This window comes from Pelophylax lessonae (genome assembly GCF_965119305.1).
Source record: "Pelophylax lessonae genome assembly, chromosome: 2".
In the NCBI taxonomy this organism is placed as follows: domain Eukaryota; kingdom Metazoa; phylum Chordata; class Amphibia; order Anura; family Ranidae; genus Pelophylax; species Pelophylax lessonae.
Genome location: NC_138769.1, coordinates 727,990,456 through 728,005,069, shown reverse-complemented (window position 1 = coordinate 728,005,069; position 14,614 = coordinate 727,990,456). Strand labels below are relative to the sequence as shown.

The 14,614-nt window shown below is 41.1% G+C and overlaps 1 protein-coding gene across 1 annotated transcript in view; it reads left to right on the top strand.

Annotated features, from left to right (window-relative positions):
- Positions 1-14,614, top strand: part of LOC309548310 (olfactory receptor 1G1-like) — a gene marked incomplete at both ends in the record, with an annotated part of 62,467 nt that overhangs the window by 3,312 nt on the left and 44,541 nt on the right. The gene's annotated exons all lie outside the window — the stretch shown is intronic.

Below are 14,614 nucleotides of genomic sequence, written 5' to 3'. Positions count from 1 at the left end.
TCAGCAAGAACCAGCCAACATTCGAACAGTATATGGGCAGACTGAATGTACCAAGTTGATCAATCGATCAACTAGGGTACAACCAGCCTGCCAGATTTTACCTGCGATTATCGCTAGTGGCTGCTATAGCCACTAGCTACAATCACGGTCTTCTCCCAGCAGGAGACAATGGCTTGGCAGGCGAGATTCCCCCATCAACACTGGCTGTGTTGATGGGGGAATCGAGCACATTTCTTTCCTGCAACCGCAAATTTTCCTCCATGAATGGCTAGCCCAGTGATGGCGAACCTTGGCACCCCAGATGTTTTGGAACTACATTTCCCATGATGCTCAACAACACTGCAGAGTGCAAGAACATCATGGGAAATGTAGTTCCAAAACATCTGGGGTGCCAAGGTTCGCCATCACTGGGCTAGCCTAACAAACACATATATAAGTGTAGCAGGATTTCCAGCCTTTGTGCTGGATGTGGGTCCGCCAGGGTTACCGCTAGTAAGAACAGCACATTTAAGCATGTTCTCCAAGTGTGAACACTGAGACAAGAAACAGTCCAGCATCTTTGTTTTTTGTATTTATTTTAGGAACTTGGATGGGAGAAGGGAATAAGTGGGATACTCCTCTGGCTCAACTATACACAATGTAATGGGACAACTGAGAAAACACCTTTTGACACTGACTTAATTCTGGTCAATGCTGGTTGGCGCTTGTTAACACTGACTTGCTATCTGTGAACTTGAACTGACTTCTGAAACTTCCTTGTGTCTTAAAAGTTCTTTGTACTGCTTCCTTTAGCCTTCCTGGCTGAGGTAGCTATTTGTAATCACTGCTGCAACTCTTAACTCTTCAGGGCCCACACACACTGGCACCCTCTTTCTCTTCAGGGTCTAGACACTGGCACCCCCATTCTATAACTGCTGCACAGGCTAGCTGGCTCCTGGATCCCTCTGACCTTCCGGAGTGGTCCCCTATCCTAGGCAGACCCCAAAGCAGTTTACAGTACTTACGACACTGCTTTCCTGGAAACTCCGACCCCCACAGCAGTGCCATCTTAAGAGCATTAAAGGGCCCTGGGCAATGCAGTGCACTGGGGCCCTGCCTACACAATCACCCACGAGAATAAAAATGCAAATTATAGATAAGGTTATATTTATTGGTGCAGCAGTGCCAGGCTAATGACAGCTTATAAGTTCAGCGGCTGGGTCCGGTGAACACACACACGGACGGGAGTCAGACTCAACTGTCCTGTGTGTACCTGTTCCCGTGGAGGTGGACAGGCATTCCTGCAGTTGTGGGCTCCCCCTCCATGGCCCAAGTGGCCTGACAGCAGCGCAGGGCCGACAGGTGCTTGCCACCTGCTAAGTTCAGAGGCAGGATGCACACGGGGAATGGGTACTAATGCTTGGCTGGGTCGCTGGGCAGATGGGGCCCCCAGGCAAATTGGGCCCCCGGGCAACTGCCCAGCATGCCCATTCAGTAAGATGGCCCTGCCCCACAGCTCCGCTTGGTCCTCAGCACACTGGATCCCTCTCTGCAGCTCAGCTCAACCTTCTGTCCTCTAGGCCAGCTGCCCAGGACATCCATTCCACGCTGACAGGAGCAGAGACAGCCGTCACCTCCCTCCTGGGACTCTGCTTCCCTCCAAAGACACCCTGTCATGTGCTCCCCTCAGACTTATATCCCCCTCCCAGGATGCATTGCAGCAGAATCTGCCCTCTGAGATGGATTCAAGCCCTGGTGTGCTATTGGTCAGGTTTCCTCCACTGTCCAATGAGAGCCCTCAATGAGGAGACAAGGTCTCCCCTATAGGTTACCTAGCACCTACCTAGGAGGGTGCTACATCAGTATGTTTTATCGCAAAACATGGACACAGTTAGAGTAATATCATGTACTACAACAATAAGTAGTATGACTAGAGATTTAGGCCTAGGAACCTAGCATGTATTGGATCATTTATTTTTCATTCAGAAGGTGCTATCACCATTGTCTCAGAATACAAGTGACTGGACAATACTGGCAGACGACAAGGTCTGTCCAATCAGACCCTCACCTCGGATTCTACTGTAGCAGATTAGAAGGCTTGAATCTATGCTAATAGTTCACAATATAAATCCAATACACACCACTCAACTGTGACCATTGGGGGAGGAGGAAAGACCAGTGTCCAGGCTTCAGTGTCTTTACACTTTCACTGCTGCAGCAAACATGATTGGATAGCCGGCAACGCGGTATCTTTCAAAATAGTGCAATTTTTATTGGCTACTTTGTCAGTACAGTATAAAATATGCAAATGTATTTCAGCCGTAAGACCCTATTCATATGCTAATAGTTATGCTTACAACAGCTTGACTTAACTACATTATTCCTGATATACCTTTGAAAAGATCTAATGCCAAAGCTCTATCACACCAAATAATGCAATGCACATTCAGTTAGATTCAGACATGTGAGGAGAATTTTCACTAAATTATACTTCACAGTTAAAGATATTTGTGCTTGGTTATGGAACCACACCCAGGGATAGCAAGACTGCTTATGTGATGACTCACATATGTTGAAGGGTCTTTCAAGAGGGTCCATCAACAGAGCCTTAGATCAATATAGAGTGATGGTTAATAGAGTGTCTTGTTGGAAGGCTCAGTGGTCACAATGGTGATACAAGAGTGATGATGGAGTGTCTGATCTTTAAGTGTCTGTGGGATGATCCACTTTCCTCTCCAAACTTCATTTTTTTCTCCCCGAAATTCCCTTATCTAAGGACTAGCCTAGAGGGTGTAGTTCAGAATATTTTCCCACATCTGATTGGAAGGAACTTCTATAGCTTAACTAAGTGTTTGTTTAAGCATTGACTGTACCTGCTCACCAGATGGCGCTCTAAAACTAGGAATGCCTATGTTAGGTCTTCTGTAAATAAAATTGAAAGTTTAACCACTTCCCGCCCACCCTATTACAAAATGACGGCGGGAATGTGGTTGAGTTATCCTGACCGGACGTCATATGACGGTGGCAGGATAACACCGCTCTGGGCGCCCCCCGGGGGCACGCAGAGCGGCGATCGGTGATGCGAGGTGTCAGTCTGACACCCTGCACCTCCGATCTCGGTAAAGAGCCTCTGACGGAGGCTCTTTACCATGTGATCAGCCGTGTCCAATCACGGCTGGTCACATAGTAAATAGGAACAGCCGTTGATCGGCTTTCCTTAGTTCGTGCCTGACAGGCACGAGTAAAGGAGCGCCGATCGGCGGCTCCCCTGACAGGGAGGGGGGTCGGCACTGGTAATCAGATCATTGATTACCAGTGCAGACCCTCGGGGGCGGGGATGCCACTAGAACCACCAGGGATGCCCACTATGACCCCAGGGATGCCCACTATGACCCCAGGGATGCCCACTATGGCCACCAGGGATGGCAGGGAGCCCCCCATTGCCCTCCCCATCAGTGATGCCCACCAGTGTCCTCCCTATTAGTGCTGCCCACAAGTGCCCATCATTGCCATCCTTTAGTGTCGCCCACCAGTGCCCATTATTGCCCACCAGTGCTGCCTATCAGTGCCCATTAGTGCCCATCAGTGCCGCCCGTCAGTGCCGATCAGTGCCGCCCATCAGTGCCCATCAGTGCCCACCAGTGCTGCCTATCAGTGCCCATTAGTGCCCGTCAGTGCCACCTATCAGTGCCCGTCAGTTCCGCATATCAGTGCCCATCAATGCTGCCTATCAGTGCCCAGCAGTGCCGCCTATCAGTGCCCACCAATGCTGCATATCAGTGCTACCTATCAGTGCCACATATCAGTGCCTATCAGTGCCGCCTATCAGTGCCGCCTATCAGTGCCACCCCATCAGTGCCACCTCATCAGTGCCTCCTCATCAGTGCCTGTCAGTGCAGTCTCATCAGTGCTCATCAGTGCAGGAAAAAACTTATTTATTTACAAAATTGTATAACATAAACAAAAAAACTTTTTTTTTTTTCAAACTTTTCTGTCTTTTTTTATTTGTTTAGCAAAAAGTAAAAATCGCACAGGTGATAAAACACCACCAAAAGAAAGCTCTATTTGTGGGAGGAAAATTATATAAATTTGGTGTAAGTACAGTGTTGCATGACCGCGCAATTGTCATTCAAAATGCAACAGCGCTAAAAGGGGAAAATTGGCCTGGGCGGGAAGGGAGGGAAGTGCCCTGTATTAAAGTGGTTAAATTTACCCTATCTGAGACAATAATATTTTTTCATTCCTGGTTAAAATCTAAATATGTTATCCTTATCATATGATGTGTCCCCGGTGAAGATCATATTAATTGGGTTTTTAATTAATTTTAATGTTTTATCATTTTAATAATTTGATATACGTATGTTAAAGATGCGTGATTTATCCAGCTGCACTGGGATCATTGATTTTAATTCCAACCCCGGCACCCCCTGTGAGTTAGAAACCTTAGATTGTTAGCTCCTTGAGGGTAGGGACTGATGCAAATGTATAAACATAAGTAAAGCATTGCAAAAATTGATGGTGCCATGATTGGACACTGTCATGGTCACTCTATCTTGTAATAATAATATGAAAACATATTTATTTATTTTTTTAAGTATTATGATAAATCATATACATGGTTTCTTATCATCATTAGATAGTAGGATGTCCTATATATGCATAAATAAATTGCAAATCATATGAAAACTATATTGTTACTATTTTGCAAGAGTGTCCCTCAAAGGTACAGTATAAACTAGCTTGTTTTAAAAAATAGTGAAAAATATTTAGTTCACTTCCATTTGACTTCTCTTTTTTTAAAGGTCATTTGTATAAAGGTTTTAGAAACATTTCCCTGTGAATTGTTTTTTGTGTGCTTTTCTCAGTTTAACAGCTGAATATGCAAAGGGTGTCATTTTCTTGCTGTTAGACAAATAGATTTTGTCTTTTCTGGTTAAAAACTAGTTGTTGTTTGAGTTTGCGCAGACCTGCATTTCTCATCTGTATTCTTTATTTTTGTATATTTTAATACCAAGTAAACTCTGACACAGGGGGATAGCCAGTATATCTAGGGCTCTATAAAAGCAGTACTGATCCATTAGTATTCTCTGGAGTTCTCATCTAGCACTTGCACACCCAAGAGTCCACAGCAAGGTCTTTACTCACAATGTCCCAGGAGTTGTCCGCCACTCAGCATCCACAGGTAGTTCATAAGTGAGGAAGATAAAAGATCCTTCTCAAAACCAAGACTCCAGGATAATGCCCCCCACTGAATAATCCTTCAGCAACCTTCTTCAGGCCCTTAGCCCACCCCCTGCTGAGGCCCAGGCTGCAATTTCTTGTCTCCCTGGCTATTGCTCAGGGGCAGCAGCCCCGGGAGAACTGCACCCTCCCTGAAGAGGAAAGAACACTCTGGAAAGACCTCTCAAACATTTATCACCTCCCCAGCCACCTTTTGGATGCATCCTTTCAGGAATTGGCTGGGGCAATAAATACTCATACTGGTCATTTGACCCTCCCCCCCACCCCCTATATTCTGGAAGCTTCTTCCAGAGGCAGGTGTGAAAAATCAAACAGCCAGCTTAGGAAACCCTGACCAGGAAAAAAAATCAATTACAGCTCCTCTGACTGCAGTGAAGCCAAAAAAAAATAAATTTAAGCTAGCAGCATATCTTGAGGAGGGTGCTATGGCTAAACTTTCCTACCCGTTCAAACATTTTCAATTATAATTTACTAGACCATGCATAACTCAGATTTTGCAGGTGGACTTCTACCTTCAAAGCTCTCCTCTAGCATTATACTCTGGAATAAACATCTCAGTTCTACTATTTGGATATAAACATCCCTTTCCAACAAGCTTCTCACATGAGATGAGTGGCATTTTCAAGGCTAATAAACAAGTGATTGTCAAACAAAGGGTGCTGGGAGCTAGGCACTACAATGGGGAAGAGGGTCCTTTGTTATGTGACTTTGAGGGCAACATGGGAAAAACACTATTCCTTACAATTACAGCAAGACCATATCTGTCAGGACTGGGATCCCCTTCTGGTGGCACTGTGGTTCCAAGAGTAGAAGGTTAGCATAACCTCTGCAGCGGCTGCTAGGGGGGACAGACAACCAGACTCATTACTGCTCACCAACCTTCCATATTTCTTGAGCAGTATGTGAAATGTTTGCAAAAAACAGAATCTATGAACAGGATAGGAGGCTTTATTGAGATTGGTCAATTACAGCAGAGGAAAAGTCTTGACATGTTTCACACAACATCGCTTAATCATAAAACTAAAGAACTCCACACAAGGACCATGGTTATATTTCTCTCTGTCCCATCAAAGAAAAGCAACTCACAATCAATTAAAGCTGATCTCCAGTAATTTTTTCCCCACTCACTTACTGTACTTCTGAGAAATTGTCTCTTTTAAATAGTCTGTGACATTATCACTTTTAGAAGAAAAGAGATGCCTGGCCACTAGAGTTGGGCGAACGGTTGGGCCTGTTTGGCGAACATCCGTATTGTCGGAGTTTTCAACCATTTTTTCAGCCCTCCGAACAACAACAATTCTTGACGCCGAAGCACAGTGCATTGGAAGCCCTGATTGAATGAAGCAATGAATGCTTTGCCCAATCAGGACACATAGCACTTTCAGAGCCATGACCGTAAACTGTCATGATCACTCTATCTAATCATGGCTCATTGCTCTTAGTCCCACCCCACACTTTAAAAATATTCTTACTTTCTATTGCAGTCATTTGCAGTGTGATATTGGGATGAAGAGAGTTAGAACAGGGCTCTATTTAGTGCTACTAGTGAGTTAGTGTGCTATAGTGGGCTATTGTAATTCTATTGTAGAGTGTCCGTTTAGTTTAAATCTAGTGAGAGTGCAGCATGAGTGTAGTGCAACTGTTCATTTTTACTTTAGTGTCATTTTATTTTGTCAGGGCAGGTTTCCTGCAGTATATTCCTGTGCAATACTGCACGTTTAACGCACTATATTTCAGTGTGTTACTGCAAGTTTACCACAGCATATTGCAGTGCGTTAGTGCACATTTAACACAATACATTTCAGTGCATTATTGCAAGTAAACTGCAGTGCATTAGTGAGCATTTAACACAGTATATTGCAGTGCATTAGTGCATGTTTAACGCAGTATATTTCAGTGTGTTATTGGACGTTTACTGCAGTATATTGCAGTGCGTTGGTACACGTTTAACACGGTAAATTTCAGTGCGTTATTGCACATTGAACGCATTATATTGCAGTGCGTTAGTTCAAGTTTAACGCAGTATATTGCAGTGCGTTAGTGTATGTTTAACACAGTATAATTCAATGCGTTGGTGCATGTTTAAAGCGGTATATTTCAATACAGTGCATTCATGCATGTTTACCGCAGCATATTCAGTGCAGTTTTACTGCAGCATATGTAGTGTGTCAGTGTAGTGTGTCTGTGTAAGTAAAGTGCATCAATTTAAAGTGCACCAAACACCACTTTCTATTGATTAAAGTACATCCACGTACACATTTCCTCATCTTTATTACATTTTGTTAATAATCCCCCCCATCATGTCTAGGAGACCAACAAGGAGAGGCAAACATTCCCATGGCATTGTGAGGGGGCCAGCAGCATATGTGTCCACAGGCACAGATGGACGTGGTCCATCCTCAGGCAGGGCATCATTTCCTCTGTTTAGTGATGTTGCTCATGCTATCCAGCCAACCTGTTACGAAATAATGAGATTTTTACATTTCAATAATAATGCCCAGTGCTTCCTTTAAAATCATCTGGTGTATGACAAATTATTCAAAATTAAGCCTCTAATCAATTTTTTTTGCTCTAGCTTCAAGCAGATGTTTACACGCAATATAAATACTTGTGTGGATGAATCCCTAGTCCACTTCACAGGAAGAATTGGCATCAAACAATACCTCCCTAGTAAACAGGCCTAATATGGTGTAACATTTTACAAGGCATGCGACAGGGCCACGGGTTATACCGACGATCTCCAAATTTATGAGGGAAAGGACAGCCAGCTAAACCCCCCTGGAAGTGGCGAAATCGTCTGGTAACTGATAGAGCTGCTGTTTGGGAAGGGTTACCACCTATATGTAGATCATTTCTACACTTCTCTCCCACTTTTCTGCCATCTCTACCTGAAGAAGAATGTGGCCTGTTGGACAGCATGGACCAACCGCAAGGACTTCCCACGGAGATTGGTCACTACGAAATTGAAACGGGGGGAAAAAGCCAGTATTCAGAATGAAGAAGTAGTAGCCCTAAAGTGGAGAGATAAAAGAGACATGTACATCCTTTACACAATACATGACGACACCTTGGTGGAACTTCAGACAAGATGAGGTCCTGTCCAGAAGCCAAAATGTGTACAGGAATATAACCTATTCATTGGGGGTGGGGTGGGGGATGGCTGTGGTGGATGTGAATGACCAGCTGATGCAGCCCTACTTATCCAACAGGTGATCACTGTTTTGGTATAAGAAAGTCACCATTTGTTTGTTTGAACTAGCCCTATTCAATTCATATGTTACTTTTTCCAAGTGCACACAGAGATCCCTAACCTACCTAAAATTTCAAGAGGACGTTATTACAGCACTTCTCTATCTGCATGGCCATCCCCCTGAACAAATTCGCTCTGATGCATTAGCCAGACTTCATGAAACTCACTTTCCCGATATCCTCCCGCTTACCCAAACAGGCTGCAAACCCCCCCAAAAATGTAGTGTGTGTTCAAGTAAAGGAATAGTAAAGGACATCCAATATTACTATTCCCAATGTCCCTCCCAGACAGGCCTCTGTATTAGAGAGTGGTATCGGAGCTATCACACTTCACTATACTATTAGTGAAGTATATGTGAAGTTAAGTTATTTTTCCAATTTCCACTGTCTGCTATTTCTGTGTATGACCCAGACTATTTATAAACTATGCCTATGCCAACCACGTTTCTGCCTTCCACGTGAAATGAAATGACCGAGGCCTGTTAAATGACCATGATATTTGCCTTCCTCCTGAACTGATCCTTTGCCCTGCCACTGTATTAGTAGGATACAAGACAGCACAGGGGTCTCACATATGAATAGATTTTCCGAGTGGAAAAAACTTTTTGGGCTTTCTCCAGGTTTTTGTTTTGTCAGATTAGTCTGGAAAATGTATTTTAGGGTGTCATTCTTGGTATGTACATGCTATGTGTCAGAAATATTTTACAATTTAACAACTTTGTGTAAAAAATATGTTTTAATTTTCTTTCCACATTTTCCAAAAAACTTGTGGAAAAAAATTAAAAATTCAAAAGACTCATTATGCCTCATAGAATATACATTGGGTGTTTGATTTCCAAAATGGGGTCATTTTGTGGGTAATTCCATTGTCCTGGTGCTCCAGGGCCTTCAAAAACGTGATAGGTAGTCAGGAAACGAAATGTGTCATTTATGCCTTTAGAATGCCTGATGGTGCTATTTGGATGTTGGGCCTCTGTATGTGGCCAGGCTGTGGACAAGTCTTACACATGTGGTTTAGCAGAATATATTTTGGGGTGTAATTGCAAGTATGCCTATGCCATGTGTGAAAAATATGACAAATATGACAATTTTGAGAAAATAAAAAATTCTTAATTTTGCAAACAATTGTGGGCAAAAAATTGCAACTTCAAAAAACTCACCATGCCTCTTACTAAATACCTTGGACTGTCATATTTACAAAAAGGGGTCATTTGGGGGGTATTTGTACTGTCCTGACATTTTAGGACCTCAAGAAATGGGATTAGTCAGTGCATCAGGATTGATACATTTTCAATGATAATTATCATACACTTAACAGGATTTATGTTTACCAAAAGACATGTAGCAGAATACATTCTGGCCTAAATGTATGATGAAATTTGATTTTATTGGATTTTTTTTTTTAAAACAGAAAGTAGAAAATATTGTTTTTTTCATATTATTGCTATTTTTTTTCGCTTATATTGCAAACAAATAAAAAAAAAAAAAAAAAAAGCACTGGTGAATAAATACCAACTAAAGAAAGCTCTATTTGTGTGAGAAAAAAAGATAAAAAAACGTAATTTGGGTACAATTTAGCTGAGTGATTGTCATTCAAAATTTGAGAGCACTGAAAGCTGAAAATAGGTCTGGGTAGCAAGGGGGTGAAAGTGCCCAGTATTGAGGTGCTTAAGGTGTCCTCAAGAGATTTCATCTTCTGCTCCCTCTGTGAGGAAGGGATGAGTTCCGAAACTTTCTCCTTGTAACTATGGTTAAGGATAAGGAGGGTTGCAAACCAATAGCGGTCCCTCTCCTTGATGCCACATATTCTAGGGTCAATTCACAGGCTTTGAAGAATGAGCAGTGCATGGGCTCCCTCATTCTTCAAAGCCTGTGAAAGGACCTGAGAATTTGTTGCTTCATGGAGAAGGTTAATTATTGGTTGGCAACCCTCCTTGACCACTGTTACAAGGGGAACGTCTCGGAACTCATCCTGCCCTCAAAGAGGGAGCACAGGATGAAATACCTTGAGGACACCTTAAAGAGGGGTTATGTAACACCTTTCCAGACACTGGTAGGGTACAGTCTTGTGGAAAAGGTTGTTTTGAGAGCATTCCAGTAGACAATCCACTGGGTTACTGGGTCATGAGAATAGACCACTGGCCAGAACTTCCCAGTATGCAATTAAGCTGTTGGGCTGCCCTGCATCCAGCATGTTTTCTGAACAGGCATTTAGTGCTGCTGGAGGTTTTTTGACAGAGAAAAGAGCACATCTGTCCACAGACTCTGTTGACTGGCTGATATTAGTTAAAATGAATCAGTCCTGAATTAGCAGCAGCTATCCAGCTTCTGATGCCGATGTCACTGATTAAGTGTTTTTGGGATCTCAAATCTCTGCAAGATTGTCTAGGCTGCCTAGCTTTGTGGGTGTTGATTTAATATTGAAATACTTTTTTGGTATAGGTTTCATGGGCACAAGTAACACCCAAGGACCAATTTTTCTGCACCTGTTTGACAGGTCCATATTTCATTTTTTTTACAGGAAGGTCAATTCTCGCTTTCAACAAGAGTACCTCTATAGGGTTACGATGTGAAGGCATCAACAACACCCAAAGATTAATTTTTCTGCAACTGTTTGACTGGAGCAAATAAATTTGAATATTGTACAGCAAGCCCAATTCTTGCTTTCATCAAGAGTACCTCTAGAATGTTACAGTGTGAAGGCGCCATCAACACCCAAAGACAAATTTTACAGCAACTGTTTGACCGGGGCATATCATTTAAATTTTTTACAGCAAGGCCAATTTTTGCTTTCATCAAGAGTACCTCTATAGAGAAGGCACCACCAACACCCAAAGACCAATTTTTCCACACCTGTTACTTATATCCAAAGTCTGTGAAAAAAACACAAGACTTTATCTAAAAAAAAGTGTTAATCTTGGCCTGAGTGGCCTGAGTGTACTATAATTTGGCTTCTTCACATAAGGCTTGCTCACTGTAGTGCAAAACGTTGCTATTTCCATCTGAAGTCTGCCAAAGAGACACCAGAATTTATCCAAAAAATCTCTAATCTTTTTCCGAGTGCACTAAAATGTGGCCTCATCATACTAACTAGCTCCCCATCATCATACTAACTAGCTCCCAAAGCCGTTTACAAAATAAAGAAAGCTTGCAGCAAAAATCTATTTAAATGTCTTTTTTCTATTATAAATGTCAGTTTTGCTGCTGCAGGTTCCATACAGGGTACAGATGCGCCACTTTACAGGCAGACCAAGGGGACCCCCAGGCACAATATTTAAAGGAATTTTTACATTTTATAATTTCACTTTATGCATCATTAAAATCACTTCTCCTTCAAAAGTGATCTTTTTTAAAAACGTTTTTTGCATTAATACATGTCCCCCAGGGCAGTACCGGGGCCCCCATACCCTTTTTAGGGCCAATAACTTGCATGTAGGCCTTCAAAATTGGGACTTTTGATTTTTTAAGTTCAGGTCCCAAAGACTTTACTAGGGTTCGGGGCTCTGGTCTGAACTTTTGCGATGTTTGAAAGTTCCAGCGCGAACTGAACTAAGGGGTGTTCTCTAATGTACAAACAAACATTACAATTTACCTTAGCACTTCAATATAACATATCTCACTCAAGGACATTTATGAGGTCAGGTTCTGATGTTGAATGAGAAGACCTGGCTCACAATTGGAGTTCCAATTTATCCCAAAGGTGTCAAATAGGGTTGAGGTCAGGACACTCAAGTTCCTCCACATCAAACTCATCAAACCATGTCTTTATGGAGCTGGCTTTGTACACGGGGTGGAGTCATGCTGGAACAGAAAAGATTCTTCTGTAAACTTTTACTACAAAAGATGTTCAAAATGTCTTTGTATGCTGTAGCATTAGCTATGAAAACACGGAACTCGATTATTTGGACCTGTGGTCACATATTTTTTCCATTATAGCATTTTTATTGATACTGATTAAGGCTCAACTTATTATTATATTCAAAATAATGTAACTTTCCTGAAGACAAATAAACCATGATAATTTGTAATTAAAAGATAATAATGATAGTGAAATTATTATTATTTTTAGTATTCATACCTCCTTGTTAAACACGCTAGCAAAAACGCAAGAGAATTCTAAAAACATAATTAAGAAAAGCAACATTCCCTTGTGACTCCCAGTCTTATGAAATGAAGAAGCCATGTATTATATATGGTATATGGAGAGCTGCCCATGACTAGCAGATCTCTATCTTGCTCTAGGGTATGGTAAGTGACACTGGGAATCCAATATGGGTTTAAAAAAAAATGATGCATTACTGAAGAACATTGGTGGCCCCATCAGTATTATTGAGGTATTAAACCCAGCTCTTTACACCAGTTATTGCAAGTTATGTAAACTGACTGGTAGAATTGTACTGCTGGTATGTCAACAGGATTGAAAAGAAACACATAACAATTTTATGGCATGTTTATGGAAGCCCAACGATGGTCTGTTGGTTCTCTTACATATAAGAGGAGAATAGAATAAGAATATTGTCACTGTAAAAAAACATACAACATTTTTGTGAGCGCAGAACTTCTTCCAGTACTTCATCACAGGACTGTTTTGTCTAATTAAAAAGAAAAAAAAAAAAACAGTTCCATACAAAACCACTTTAAAAGAAACACATTTCCAATACTGAAGGCTGCATATAGAATCGGTAAATATTGCAAAAAAAACAAATAAATAAATAAATAAATAAATAAATTCTAACGGGGAAAAAAATGATCTCAGAGAAGTTGTATTGCACTCTTTAAAAGCTTGTCCATACTTGGTGTAGGGTGCTGTAGTGGATGGCACCACCAAACAATAGCAGGAAAATAAAGATCCCCACCAGCACACCTTGGTATAGTGATAATCTTTAGTCACATGAAGCAACAGGCATCACAAGCCATAGGCTTCTACTGCTGTCAGTAAATCCCTGTAAAAAGGAAGTGTGTGGGGGGGGTCCTAGCCATGCTGTGAGTGTCTGTGGATGCATGCAGCTTGGCTTGAGAACATGCCCACACATATCCCTCTATAGGAAGCTGCTTGCTATGGGGGCACATGGAGAAATGGCAAAGTGGACAGTACCAGTGGAGGACCCCAGAATATGAGTTACGGGGACACTTTTTGCAATATCCTTGCACAGGTAAGTATAACACTTCAGTAATGAAGAAATAAAAACAAAATCTGAGCCTATGCAACCACTTAAATTAACTCTATCATTCCCCTCTCCCCTTATCTTATTTTTCTGCTGATTTTTTATTTTTTTTTTTCATTTTTTTCCATTAATATTTACATTTTTTAAATATTTTCATTCATCTTGTAATGTTTTTGTTTAACAAAACAATAAAAAAGTGCAAAGTTTAAAAAAAAAAAAATCATTGTGTTTAATTTGTAAATAACTTCTCTTAACTTTGAACCAGATAATAATAATAATATAAAATAAAAAGGAGATTTTTACATTTCAATTGAGATCACCAATTATGTATCTATTGTTTTTATTTTATTAAAAAAAAAAAAACTGCATTTAAAACCTGAATCTGTTTTGTTTAAAGCATCACCAAAACTCACATCCCTTCCAAATTTTTATTTTTGATGAGAAGAGAGGAACATTATAACAAAAGCTATGTAGGAAAAGAATAACAAATAAAGAATTATTAAACAAAAAATGATTGGTTAAATATTAAAATATTAAAAATATAAAATATTACAAATTGTAAAGTGATTTTTCTTACCACTTCTTTAAATTTTTTACTGGCTTGTCAAAATAACAAATAAATAATTAAGAAGTTAGATGAATGGTTTGGTACTGTAAGACACTTCTTTATAGATCACTTTTTTTTTTTAATTGTCTGCACATTAAAACAAAATGAGGGACAACTGAGAAGGAAAAAGAGACAAAGGGATTTTAGTTCCAAAGGAGGGTCAGTCCCTTAAAATGAAGGTTGGTTGGGAGCCATGCACTGGGAGAGCGAGGGACAGTATTCTGAGCCATCATCCAATCACAGGCTTTAGGTTAACAAGCTTTAATGCTTAGCTGCAGTAAATTGGGTTGACCCATGTGGGCTGTGTTGTATGGCAAGCTGTAAAAATCTAAAAAAAAATCTAAAAAAAAAGGTCTTAACAAGCACTTTAAGC